General features: G+C 40.1%; 1 protein-coding gene across 1 annotated transcript in view; it reads left to right on the top strand.

Annotated features, from left to right (window-relative positions):
* The first annotated feature begins 1,867 nt into the window (after positions 1–1,867).
* The window catches only part of MDK (midkine), a 42,067-nt gene continuing 29,736 nt past the window's right edge, over positions 1,868–14,198 (top strand). Inside the window, exon 1 of the mRNA XM_077461710.1 lies at positions 1,868–2,031. The gene's annotated coding sequence lies outside the window, so the exon portion shown is untranslated. The remainder of the gene's footprint in view (positions 2,032–14,198) is intronic.

Below are 14,198 nucleotides of genomic sequence, written 5' to 3'. Positions count from 1 at the left end.
ACTTGATGCTGTGCGTGAAGGACATAAAGAGAGATCTATCCAATGGGACGGAGATAGACGATATCCACAACTAAAAATGTTGACTTTACAGTACATTTACTATACACTAATGCCGCGAACACACGAGCGGAATGTCCGACAGAAAAAGTCAGAGGGGAGCTTTTCATCATATATTCCGATCTTGTGTATGCCCCGTCGGACTTTTTACATCGAAAATTCTGAAGGACCTAGAAATAGAACATGTTCTAAATATTTCCGACGGAACCAATTCCTATTGGGAAAACCGCTCATCTGTATGCTGTTCTGACAGACCAAAAACGACGCATGCTCTGAAGCAAGTACGAGATGGAAGTTATTGGCTACTGGCTGTTGAACTTCCTTTTTCTAGTCCCGTCGTACGTGTTGTACGTCGTCGTGTTCTTGACGGTTGGACTTTGGTGTGATCGTGTGTATGCAACACAGCTTGAGCAGAATTCTGTCGGATCTCCGTCGCAAAAACCTTCAGAGTTTATTCCGATCGGAAAACCGGCCGCGTGTACAGGGCATAACACATACACTAACTAGTACACTAAAATGCACTAGTTCAGCTACAGACACCTTACTCACCTAGGTTGAAAAGGTCCAGAAACCCTTACATTTTTGCTGACTGCTTTATAGATGTTTTCTTTTTTTTTCTTTTCAATCATTTCTGAACATGTTATGCAATGGTAGATTTGCTGATGGTTAAATCCCTTGTAAAGGAAGCACTAAAAGAACCCATGGAGGATGGCCACCTTAAGATCATTTGGATTATCAATTTTCATCCAGAGTCTATTATTAGCCAGTGTCATTCAGCTGACTTCCTGGAGCTCAGGGTGTCATGGACACACCCCTTGGATGTATGTCATCCAGGTCAGCCTGGGCTCATGTTAGATTGCCACAGGGAACAATGTCTATTTTATTAAACGGAAGTGTTCTCTGCAGCATTCAGAACCACCATTTCAGGAACAATATTGATGATGTCAGGTTACCACGTTGGTTTAATAAAAATTAGGGGGGGGGGGGGGGGGGTTGTTCCAGTAAAGCTGAACTTGGGTTTTCAGTTACTAGACACACGAGCTTTCAGAACCCATTAGGTTCATTCCTCAAGCATTGTGCAACATAATGCTTGAGGAAGGAACCCAACAGTTCCAAAGGTTTAGTTAGCCAATATAGGGATCACATGAATTCCCATATTTCCATAGCAAAAGTGTATTTAAAGAAAAAAATGTCGAATGATGAGATGGTTTTACAAAAGCAAGTTGTGGCAAGAGGCCCAACACGGGTACCCTGCCTCCCGATCGGCTAGCACTAATCAGAACTGTATATCATACTATATATAAGTTGATAATAAAGAAGCCAATACCCGGCGCCAGTTTACAAGGGGTAGAGGGCTTGTGATTTCAATGTCTGTGTTATGCATAAGTAAGTTGTGTACTGTTAAACTTAATGCCGAATCTCTATTTGGTTTTGCTGAAAATTTTTATAAAAACTATTGAAACATAAAGAAAAAAAAATGTGTCTATGGTTATGAACAGACTCCAAGACTGAAGTTGGCAATGTAGAATGTACATTACACATATGTTTCTTCTGGCCCCTCTTGGCCATTGAGTATGTGAGGGGTTAAGGCATCCTTGCCCTATTATCCTGGTTTCCCAGGGGCCACCGGGTGTGACATGTTCCAGGACATTACAGCTAGGTACTCAGCCAGATCTGGCACAGCTGGATGATGTGAAATGGCTATAGTGTAGCCCACATCCCCTCCCTTCCCTTCCAGCAGCAGCACCACCACCTCCTTCCCTATTCTTCTCACTCTAGGGGGAGGGTCAGAGCTGGGCAGAGTTTGGGAAAAACTCCCTACTGGTGTCAGCTGAGCAGATAATTGAAAGGTTTCTGTCCGACTAGCTGAAACTAGTTGGGAGAACACAAAGGAGGAGATAAGGGGAGCAGAGCACTGCTGGCTGAACTCAATCCAGAGTGAGGAGGCTGCTGTGAACAGAGGCAACCAAGCAGGTAAGCAGCACTAACTAGTTGTGTCCCAATTGCCCCTTTGCTGCTCAAACTTTTTATCACTTTTTCTGCCAGTTAAAATAACAGAGTAGGACTGTGTCTATTCTCTCTCTAATATTTTTACTGTTAGCCCAAGGCTTTCAAAATATCTTCCATGGATTGAAAAATAATTTGAATGGTCTGGTGAGAGCTTATGGTGGGCAAACATGTATTGATAGGATCATTCAGTTGATCATTTGAAGCAATTCAACTGATTGACTTTGATAAAAAATTGCAAACCAAAGACCCCCCCCCCCCCCATTTAATTGATCATTTAGTGCAACTTAACTGATCAACGTTAATAAAAAATTACATCTATTCAATAGTTATAGAAAGTTCTTGATTGATTTCGACTGTGAATTCGATCAGCCGTGGTGGATTTTTGACAATCTCTTATGATTGATCGAAAAAAATTATGTTTGCGTGTGTCAGGAAATAAATATGTAAAATAAACAGTTGTATTGAAATTTTTAATTGTTTTACATTATTGACTATTTTTTGGTTTAGATTTATGGCTGATAGATTTCTTTTTTTTTTCTATTGCTATTTGATCGCAAAATGCAGAAGAATACCCTGTGTTACATTGTGCAATGTTGTAAGCAATGATAAATCACTTGTGTACGTTCACTCATAACTAGCTCAAATGCAAATGTATGGCCACTATCAGAATTAAGACCCCATACACACTATACAACTTTTGTTGTCTGATTTCCTTTAGATTTACCAAAACCATGTAGTGCAAGGGCCTGCCTGATTGCATACAAATTTAAACTCTTAAGGTTTGATCTCATATTATATGGTTTTGATAAATCTAAAGGAAAAAAAAATCTACAGAAAATTGTATAGTGTATATCCAGCTTAACACCTAAGCAATACAGACCATATATCATAAGTGTGTGTCTCTATTTCCACTGATTGTAAAATATTTGTACTCAATTTAAGATCATTCCCTTTTCTCTGTAGAAATAAAAAAATACCCACCATTAAAGGTGTTATTATAGAACGAGATTACCATATTTATCGGCGTATAACACACACATTCATTTTAAGAGGGAAATTTCAGGAGAAAAAAAAAATTAAATAAAGACCTTTGAAGAAAAATAAGGGTCAGTGCCCATCTGCAGCCTCACCACTGCCATCAATGCAGCCTGATCAATGCCCATCTTCAGCCTCACAAGTGCCACCAATGCAGCCTTATCAGTCCACATCAGTGCAGCCTCACCATTGCCTTCAATGCAGCAGCCTCAACATTGCCATCAGTGCAGCCTGATCGATGCCCATCTGTAGCCTAAAAGGGACAGGGAGGGGGCGGTACAAGCGCCAACAGATTACATACAGTGAGAATCTCCTATGATAGACAGAACAGTGGTCCAATGGCGGCCCAGGAGATGGTACTTCCTATTACAGAGGCCGCCAATTAAACAGGAGATTCTCACTGTATGTAATCTGACAGCGCTCGTCCCGCCCCCCCCCCCCCTCCCCTCCAAGGCAGCTAAAATTGAAATATTGGCATATAACATGCACACGCTATTTGCACCCAGTTTTAAGGGTGAAAAAGTGCATGTTATATGCCAATAAATACAGTAAGTAGATTTATTACGGGATAAATGCTAAGGCCTCATTTATACTGCTGCTGGTAAACGGACGTTCAGAGGCAGTTGGCTGCTTTTTTCAGCTGCCCCTGAACTCATCCAATGTTATCTTATGTGTATATGTATACAGGTTCGTTCAATGTCATTTTTAGGTAGTTGCCTTTAGAGGCTTTTCTTTGAAGGCAAAAAAATTAGTTCAGATGCTAAAGTTTCCAACGTTACATTTTGGGGAAAAAAAAAAGCTTCTAAACGCAAACATGGCAAAACGCGGCATGTAAAGGTGGCAAAACAGACGTTTTAAACCTGGGTTTTTATCTGTCAAGTTAAATCGCTCAGGAGAGGTTGTAAAAAACGTCCCGTGTACATTAAGCCTAACTGTTGATATAAAGTAATTTGGACACTGCCATATATTTTGCAGTGTTATATTAGTATGTGTTTGGGGATGGGGTTGTCTCATTTTGTCAGAAAAAACTGAGCTGCTGATTTACCAGCATGTTGGAAAATCTTTTCAACCTACCCAAGTCAAACACTCTCTTTCTTCTGTGCTAGTTAGTTATCACCAAGTTCGCATTAGATAGATGGATTGCATTGCTGGTAAGAGTTGGATAATGTATAACCTTATAAAATGTTTCTTTTTAATCCTGGCAGCGTGCATCTTAAACAACATGCTTAGTCTATTCATATCAAGCTTCCAGTGTATTCATAACTTATTATTATAAAAAAAGGAGATTACGTTACAATACAATTTGTGATGAAGACATAATATAATAAATGGATACATGTTGTAAAACCTAGGTATGTTCCTTATACAAATAAAACCTACAGACCATTTTCAGTAAACCAAATGTAGTTTTTAGCATCTATTTTTGTTCTCTGGTGTTTTAAGGGCAAAAACATATTTAAAAATATTTGATCTAAATCAAATATAAAGTTACAGACCAATTCAGTAGTCAAGTCTTGGTGGAATATGAAATACAGTGAAGTCAAGGGCAAGACAAGGACATTATCATACCTTGACCTGGGCATATATCAGACCAAAGTTGGGTATATATCAGACCAGATTTGGGTTATGTTACACACTGTGCAGAATTTACCATGATGACTCTCAGGCATAGATCTTAACCTTTGCCATTGAAGTTGGAAATTTTACATTCCTTAGTTATCTTACCACATTTCAAAGTTTATTGAGTAATTAGGCCACTAAGCTGCAAATTGGGCAACTGAGCTGCAAACCCTTTTGAAGGTTCATCTCTTTCAGACTTTGTAAAATGCAGCATGTGCTGTATGTTCTCCGTTTATGATTTGCCATTGCCACCTGTAGGTTAGAAGCTAGCAGTTCACATTGAATTTTAGGAGTGTAGCTGCACTCTACGGTGGGAGTGGAAGCTTTGACAGAGCCACTTGGATGCCCCAATGTTTAACAAGCTTCCAAGTAAAAAGATATCTGAAGGTAAAATGACAAGGAGATAAATAGGTGAGGGAAAAGGTAAGGCGTTTACTAGAAGTACCTAGTGTTTCCTCAAAGGCCCCCTTAAAAAGGTTACACATAACCACGGTGGAAAATTGACATTGACTTAGGTAGTCTTGTATCCAACTGGCATTAATGTCTACGCACTCAATAGAAATCTCGGACTATCATGGGACAATTGTCTATAACAGCTATTCTCAACCAAGGTCCCACCAAACCTTATGATTCCTCCAGACGTTTCTAGGCATTCCATGAGGTGTGGCTAATTGACCTCCTATGTGAAGGTACTTATTATAGTTCTGGGACATACATTGATTGGCAAAGTCAGCAGCATGATACAAATTATATTTTTTGCTGTCTTAAAGGCCTCGTGCACACTACACGTTTTACAGGTGTTTGATATTTTATTTTTTTTGCCCCTAAACGCCTCTCTGTTAGCCATGCACACACAGAAATCTGGACTCACCAAATTCATGTTCAGAAGAGGAGCAGGAAAAAAATGGCTGATGCGGCTAAGCGCGTGTAAACATGCCTACACACTAGGCACATTTCGCGCTTAAGCGTTCATTTTTTTTCAATGGCCATAATAATTACTATTCTGGCCAAAGAAAGTAATGAATGCCCAAATGCTAGACACACTCCCAAACACAACTTGATGGTGATTTTTAATGCTGCTTTTCTCCAGCCAGGAGAAAGGCATTCAGAAGAGCTGTGTGCGCAAGAGGCCTAATGGTGGCATTCTGACCACCACTGTAATAAGTTGCATTCTTCCTACTGACAAAGTAAGAGGCATTTTTTTCCCATTGACCCTGATTGACTAATTTTAGCAAGGGTTCCCTGAGAGCTGAAAATTATTTTAGAGGTTCCTCTGGGGTACAAAAGTTAAGAAAGACTGGTTTATCAAATAAATATAATCCTACCTGTCAAAGACTCCACCCCCATTCCCAATTTTGTCCGGGACTGATAGCGGAGCTCTGAAGGCACCTAAGATCTCTAGGTTTGGGCAAAGTGAACATAATATCAATGGGTATTTTTACTACTCCTGGTCACAGAGTATAAAGAACAAACAACAAATAGCCAGAAGTAACTAATTCTTATATATTTTCTAAGTTGTTGGAATTTTTTTGCACAATTCTATAGGAAAATTGTGAAGACAATAAGTTTAGTTGAAATGCAAGAAGGAAAGTAGTTCTCTGACTCATATGGGGGTCAACTGATGAAAAATGATATACAGAATACTGCATATACTTGGAATGAAGTTTCTGTTCTTAGAAAGATAAATAAACATTCAGTATATGCAATTTATAGTGTGACCGAAATATGTATAAAGTATCAATATATCAGGACTCTGTGGTCCCACTAGTAAACCTCAACGTCCTGAATGCTTACTCTACTTTAATAACATTTTACGTTATAATGCCCAACCTGATGCAAAGCAGTTTTTTTTCTTAAATGCTGGCACCTATTGTGTACCATTCTCATCAATAAAAGTTCTTTGGATTTAGAGGAAACAATACCCAGTGCATGAGCTCATTGGCTGCTGCTGAATGCACCATGGGTAGGCAGTCTATTATATTCAATGTTTTGCTGCTCCAGGCTGCAAGGTTCACAGATGCTCATGTCAATGACCAGCCCATTCATGGCTTGTTGCTGTCCATCACAAGCCCTGCAGGAGGTCTGTAGAGGGGTGGAGAGCTGTGACTATAGACCAAGTGCTATTGGGGGGAGTCAAGAGGGTAGAGGGGTGAAAAGGGCAGGATACAGAGGCCTATGTTTTTTGTGTTTTTTTATTTTTTTATTTACTGTATATGCAAACGAGGCACGTGCCTGGGATACCACTCTTTAGAGGTCTGCATAAAAATAGTTTTTCTCCTATATCCCCTTCAGTTCTTTTTTCCCTTCCTTTTATTCTAAACCACCCTGATTTGCTAATAAGATTAACAAAACATTGGTGTTTTGTACAAAGGAACTTCTTACAAAAAGGACAGCATCAACATGAGCTTGATATAGAGATAAAATAGATTCATTTTAGGGGGAGAATTGCCACATAACAAACAGTAGAGGTGTTGCCCAATGAACCAGAATAGTTTTTTTAGGAAAAATGTAAGTATGGTAAGTCGTAACAATCAGGCAGAATACATTTTTTTAGGAATCTCAATTCGAGTAATTTGAAAGGTTTGATTTGCTCGCTTTGCCCTTTACTGAATGTCCTATATTAAATCCATACATGTCGAAAAAACTAGGTATGTTCCTTATTCAAAAAAACAAAACCTACAGTCCATTTTCAGTAAGCCAGATTTAATGTTTAGCCTCTATTCCTGTTCTCTGATGTTTAATGGCATAAATATATTTTTTAAATATTTTATACAATTCAAATATTAAAGTTGCAGACCAAGTCAGTAGTCAAGTCTTGGTTGAGTATTGAGTACAGTGAAATCAAGGACATTATCCATACCTTGACCTGCCCATATATCAGACCAGACTTGGGTTCTATGCAACCCATGTAGATTTTACCATGGTGCTCCACAAGCATATATCTTCACCTTTGCCAATGAAGCTGGAAATTTGGCATCCCTGTATTGTAATAGTTACTTTACCACATTTCAAAGTTTGAGCAATTGGGCAAGGAAGCTACAAACTGGGCAACTGAGCTGCAAACACTTTTGAAGCTTCCTCTCTTTCAGGGTTCATAAAATGCAGTATGTGCTGTATGTTCTGGGTTTCTGATTTGCCATTGCCACCTGCAAGTTAGAAGTTAGCAGTTCACATTGGATTTTAGGAGTACAGCTTTTACTCTACAGGAGGGGAGAGGAATCTTTTACAGAGACTGCCATATGGTTGCCCCATTTTTTTTTTTACAAAGCTTCCACGTAATAAGACAGCTGGTGGCAAATTAATGAGTAGATAAATAGGTGAGCGAACAGGTAACATGTTTTTCTAGAAATACCTAGTGTTCCTACCACACGATCCAGCTACAAAGGTCACACATAACCAAGATGGTCAATTTCCACTGTCTTCAACAAGTGGTATTAATGTCTATGCACTCAGAAGACATCTCGGACTGCTCTTTATGAGACAATTGTCTATCACAGATTTTCTTAACCAGGGTGCCATTGAATTCTAGGGTTCCTCCAGAGGTTGTTAGGGGTATCTTGAGGTGTGGCCAATTGATCTCCTACTTTTTCCTTTCACTACCCACCTTGTAAAAACATGGAAAAAATAGCAAGGAGGAAAGGTTTTCTAAAGGTTGTGCATGCCATGTTTGGAAACTCTATTTCCTCAGGCATGTGATCTGTCAGCACTTCCCAAAACATGAACGGTTGAATCTTGTGAACATTTGTCTTAAGTCTATTATGCTTATCAGGGTAACAATTGCAATCAGACAAGGCTTTCCAACATTTTCTTCCCCAGAAAGCCTTGGGTGACTTTATTTGCTGCGGCACATTACAGTTGGCACAGGAGACCATCTCTTAGGCTTTTTTTCTTAGAAAATAGGTGCAGGAACTCAACCATGACCCCCCAAAACCCCCTGGAACCCCACACACACCCTTCAAACAGCATCAAATACAGTGCAGAGTTCACGGGTGCGCTAAGTGCAGAGTTCGGGGGTGTGCTGCATACAGCGTGCAGAGGTCATGGATGCGCTACATGCAAAGTTCAGGGGTGTGCTGCATACAGAGTGCAGAGTTAAGGTGTGCACTACACAGAGTGCAGCATTCAGCCTTCTTCCACAGCTGTTTACCTTTACATCCCCCATCCACATCTGACTTTCACCCCTCTTCCCAGCCAGCTCTAGGATCTCCCCGTACACTGCAAATGGCTCCGCCTCTCTCACTTACAGGGAGATCATCCAGTGGGGGTGTCGGCATCTGCACTGCACCCCAGGCACCCACATCTTGCTTGTCCCCATCCTGCACTCAGTGGGAGCCACTCAGGAGACCAGATTTGTGGGAGCTGCTTTAAAACTTGCCTCCGTTTTTTTTTTTTCATTTTGCCATGTGTGCCCTATTGGGGGGATTTTCCTTTACTTCCTGTCAACTAAAAAAAAAGTCAGAGGAATTCTCTCCAAAGTGATGTCCCTTCCCTGAAAGTTGTCACCAGAAGAATGTCCCAGCTATTTGTCCTCTTATGAAAAATTCAGAATTTTGGATTTTCCCTCATATTCCCAATGACAGTTGTCCCCATGACAAACGGAGTAAATATTCCAAACCGGGACATACGCTACCCCAAAAGAAAAAGGTTTTGCTTTGGATACAGTTTAAGGGCTAATAGTGATCCCAGGCATTTGAGATGCATAAGGCTTGGTTTATATAAACTAAAAGCAAAGCTTAAATGCTGATTAAGGGTTCATACACACACAAGGCTTTTACAGGCATTTTCTATGTCCAAATTCCCAGCACTTTACTGCTCCCAGGGAGCCACGCCATGTACAATCATTTACTTCTCTTGCAGTCTGTACACTGCAGGTGTGGCTCCTGGGAGTGGAAAGTGGTGGGAAATTACGCTAGGCATAGAAAATTCCTATAAAAGCCCATATAAGCCCTAAAAAGCTCTCATACACATGTATAATCACTTTGCAACCAAGCACATATATCAGTAATGGGTATCCTGATAATAATTTTGGTTTTTAAAACCCAAAATATTATCCCAAAACTGGAATGGTAGAGGTAAAACAGCCTATCCCTCCATCATCCTGGTGACACCCGAATCAGTTTTTGCATGGACTTGCTTTTAACTGGCAAAAGGTATTTTTTAGGAATAGCGACAGTAGGAACATTATTCTGCCGGGACATAAAGCACAAAGGGTGAGATTTTTATCCCAACCACACAGTATAAGGACTATCCTGATTTTTAAGATTGGCCTATTAATTACACAATCCTTGGTAATATTTTTGGAACTGACCATTTAGAATCTTACTGTGAATGGCAAGGATTGTCCCCAAAATTCCCTTGCTCTTGGTTACGATTTCCAACGTCCGGTTTTCTGTAGTCCCATGTGAATGTTGGTACCCAGTGATTCATTCCCATCTCTTCTGCCAAAGCAATCTAGAAGTCCCAAAACCTAAAATACCACCTTACAAACATCATTGGGAACGAACCTCCCACGCTTCATTATTGGCCGATTTAATGTGAAGGGTGGCCCCACCGAGCAAGCAGGAGGCAAAAGGCCACATGGCCAATGCCAACTAATATTTATTTGCACAGGGGGATCCTTGGATTTTTGGAAGATAGCCAGGATTTACACTGCAGGGTACATACCCTGTCATAAAAATGGGGGTGATAAGCGCAATAATGTTTTATTTGCATCACAGGGTACTGCATTGTATTGCATTGCATTGGGGTTCCATTGTTTTCTTTTTTTTTTTTTTTTTTACTTTTCCATCTGTTTTTAAGAGTGTATCCACCTGTGCAATGTCAGTGCCAACACATGTTTTTATTACATCTATTTGGACAGAAAAAAGCGTGTCTCATATGCAATGCTTCAAATACTGAAAAACGCAAATTTGTGTGAAAATTGTAAAATAATATACCATATTTAAACATGAAGTGACACTTACAAGGCTGCAAAGGACACTGATCAAGGCTGCAGATGGACACTGATAAGGCTGCATTGATGGGCATTTAAATGTAAGTTTTTTTCCTTAAAAAGTTTTTTTCCTTAAAATTCCCTCCTAAACTTGGGGTGCGTGTTATACGCCGGAACGTGTTATACGCCGATAAATGCGGTAATTTATGCATTTGGTGTAATATGTGTTGTATCATTATATTTTTGTAAGTCTTATCCAATTTTATGAAGAATAATTAGTAGTAGCAGCTAGAAAGCAATTTAACAGTCTGAGTAATAATTTATGAGTAGAAAATGATGATGCAGCCAAGGATGTGACACATCATGTAAATATGAAAACAAATATTATATTAATTAGGGATGTATTGTTTTCTTCACTACTGTTTTACAGTAAATTTAAAATTCAACAAAACTTGGTGGACTTAAAGCGTAACTCCAGAAAAAATATACATTTTTGCACATTTGCTATCTGCCAATAAATGAGCTCTAAGCATAGGGAATGGAAAGAGATGTGAATAAAAAGAATTATTGCGCTTTCCCTAAATCTAAATAAGGAAGCAGCTACACTAGAATGTGACGAAAATTCAAAAAGTGATGGGGGTGAATGTGTAGCGCTAAGTGATCAGACAGTGAGATATGTATAAATCACTAAATAATAAACACCCAAGGAGGGAAAGGGTGAAACAAATATTTGAAAAATCAGTCCACACGTGAACCCAATATAGTGCAAATGTCCATCATGAATGGATAAAGAATATCACGGTGACAATGGCGTAAAGCCATACGGACCATCCAGGAAATTTCTTTCAAGCAAATGGTGTGACTTATGCACGCTTACCAGAACTGTTGGACCCGACTGTCGAATGGCAACGGATCAATCGAGCATGGATAATCCTGATGGGCTGATGAACTGGGCTGTCACTGTGATCCTGGAAGACCTAGGAATGCGTCCGGCTCCTCTCCCAATGATGTCAATCATAAGACTGAACCACTGGCCAACAGTAGTCAGTCAGATGTTGGTATCTCATTTATAGAGATGATTCAAACAGCCGGAAATGGCAACGAGAAATTCAGAGATGACAGATGGAGGCTGATGTGAATTGCCCCCTATAGGGGTGGCACGGACCTGATACTGGAACCCAAAACACTCTCATCCACAGGACATGGAAGGGAAAGAAAAAAAGGGGCTCCAATGGTACAGGTCAAAAAGTAGGTTTTAATTAATAAAAACCGACATACAAAAATAAAAGATAAAAGTGATAAAAGTGATCACAGTTCAATAAAAGCAACCAATACCTGGCCCTGGAAAGAGATGATCATGAGGTTCATCCATCCCTCTCCTCATCTAATCACAGAATGCCTTGAGTTATTTAAAAAGAATACAGAAATCAGCAAAACACGCACTCCTGGGTGGCAGGATAGAGGAAGCCTGCAGATTCCAAAGAAGACTTCTGACATTCGTATTAATTTCAGCTAAAATAACTATAGCTAGAAATTGGAGGTCCGCTGCCCTGCCATTTGATCAGCTTAAACACAAAATGCCGTGGTTTATGTTGAATGAAATGTTAACAGCAATAGTACAAGATAAGATGAAGTTGTTTCACAAAGCAGGGGATCCATGGATTAGATACCTGACAAATGACCCCACAAATTAGACCTATTCTCAAGAAATGGGTCTTTGGGCACGGAGCCACAGTCGCCCTCCCCACCCAAACTTTTCCTTCTCTGCCCTCTCCTCTGAAATTTTTCTCTACTTTGTTGTACCCCCCCCCCCCCCCCCCCTTTCATAATTTTTAATTATTGGGTTTCAATTTTTATTTCATTTGTTATGTTGTTTCTCTCATTCACCTTTGGCGGACCATTGTCTGTTTCGACTATGTAGGGAGATACCCGCGTGACCGGAGGAACCTCACTCCTTCCTAGCGGGTGGAACATACGTTAGGGCCTAGGATTGGAAATATACTTTAGGTCATAGATGCTGTGATACTGTGTACAGTTTAAGATTCTTAGGTGAGAAAGGCATATATACATGGGCGTCCACAGAACTTTTTTCAGAGGGGGGCATCATTTTAGGGTCACCCATGCACCTCCCCTTTTCGACAATGTTATGATCCCATTATCATGGTCAGAGACTGGAGACTAAGTACAGTCCCTAGGATAAGTAATGGATAATGACCAACAGGCCCTCTTACCAGACCCAGCGAAACTACAGCAGTGATCCCTCCGGCTGGAAGATCACTCACTCTGGGTCCCCCGGAGGTGACTCTGGTCACTAGTGTAGCATGTCTGTACCCTGGTCTCTCTGGCTTCTACCCTGCAAACTCCTCATAATTTGTGATGTAGCACTCTCTCCATCAGCTTTTTTCCAGGCTGCAGTCTCTCAATCTCTCTCTTGATCAAGCTGTAGCCTACTTCCTGTGGAAAATGGGGCTGCCAATCTTTGGGACTACATGTCCCATGATGCTCTCCTCTCCTAGTCTCCTTTGATTGGCCCTCAGTTATGGCCAATAGGGAATGAACGGAGCGGGCAGGAAGCCCTGATAGTGACGCAACTGTGCTGAATTTAAAATCTGATCCTCAATTCCAGGGGGGGGCACTTGACCCCCCTTGCCCCTACATGCGGACACCCATGCATATATACCACATTTATCTAAGCAAATAAGTTACAGTCAACATCAGGAGGTGATAATGGTCCATGTATGCTATAAGAGGAGGAATCCTCAAGTGTATTAGAATATTCCCTGTATGGCTCCCTAAACACGTTGTATTCTGCATAATGAAAAGTCGAGATCTTTGTTCCTTGTATTGTAAATCTTTAATAAAAACTATTGAAACAATAATCTTATGAATAGACAATGGAGTGACCCACTGTCCTTTGCTGTATGCACTGTATGAGATCGTTAACTGTAAGTCCCATTTAACAGATGTGCTAGGAAAATAGTTTTCCTGACGTTCAGCTTTAAAGTGTTTCAGGGCACAATACAAAAGGCATTTCAGTACATATCTGCAATACATTAACATTTCCCCATGTTTCATCCCTTTAAAGACCCTGCAAGTACAAAATAATACATGCCAGTTTTTTTTTTTTGCTGAACTACAGAATTCCTTCCCCTCTCCTTAGCTCCACAACTTTGTATGAATTGTTTTGCAGTCTCAGATAACTGGAAAAGATGATTAGATTCCTTGAGATAACAGTCATAAAGTGCACTGGACAGCCCTGAATTTCTGGCATGATCAAAAGGTATTTTTGCCACCTTAAAGACGTATAACAAAATGCTTCTAATTGTATATTTAAGAGACAAAAGGAGCTAATACGTTGTCGGGGGTTGGCATATATTTAAAATGCAAAGTCAATTTTAAAACTTTAATTAAGAAATCTTGCTTAAAGTGTTATTAATCCAGGACCCTGCATTCACTATATCTGATCTCCCACAGTACACAGAACATGAAAATGCAATAGTTTTAGTAAATATAAGCTGCTAGATACTTTTTTTTCTTCAGCAAT

Source organism: Lithobates pipiens, unplaced genomic scaffold (assembly GCF_037356315.1).
Source record: "Lithobates pipiens isolate NorthernLeopardFrog02 unplaced genomic scaffold, aLitPip1_a1.2 Scaffold_10, whole genome shotgun sequence".
Lineage (NCBI taxonomy): Eukaryota > Metazoa > Chordata > Amphibia > Anura > Ranidae > Lithobates > Lithobates pipiens.
Note: the sequence above shows the minus strand (reverse complement) of the source record. Positions and strands in the feature narration are given on the sequence as shown.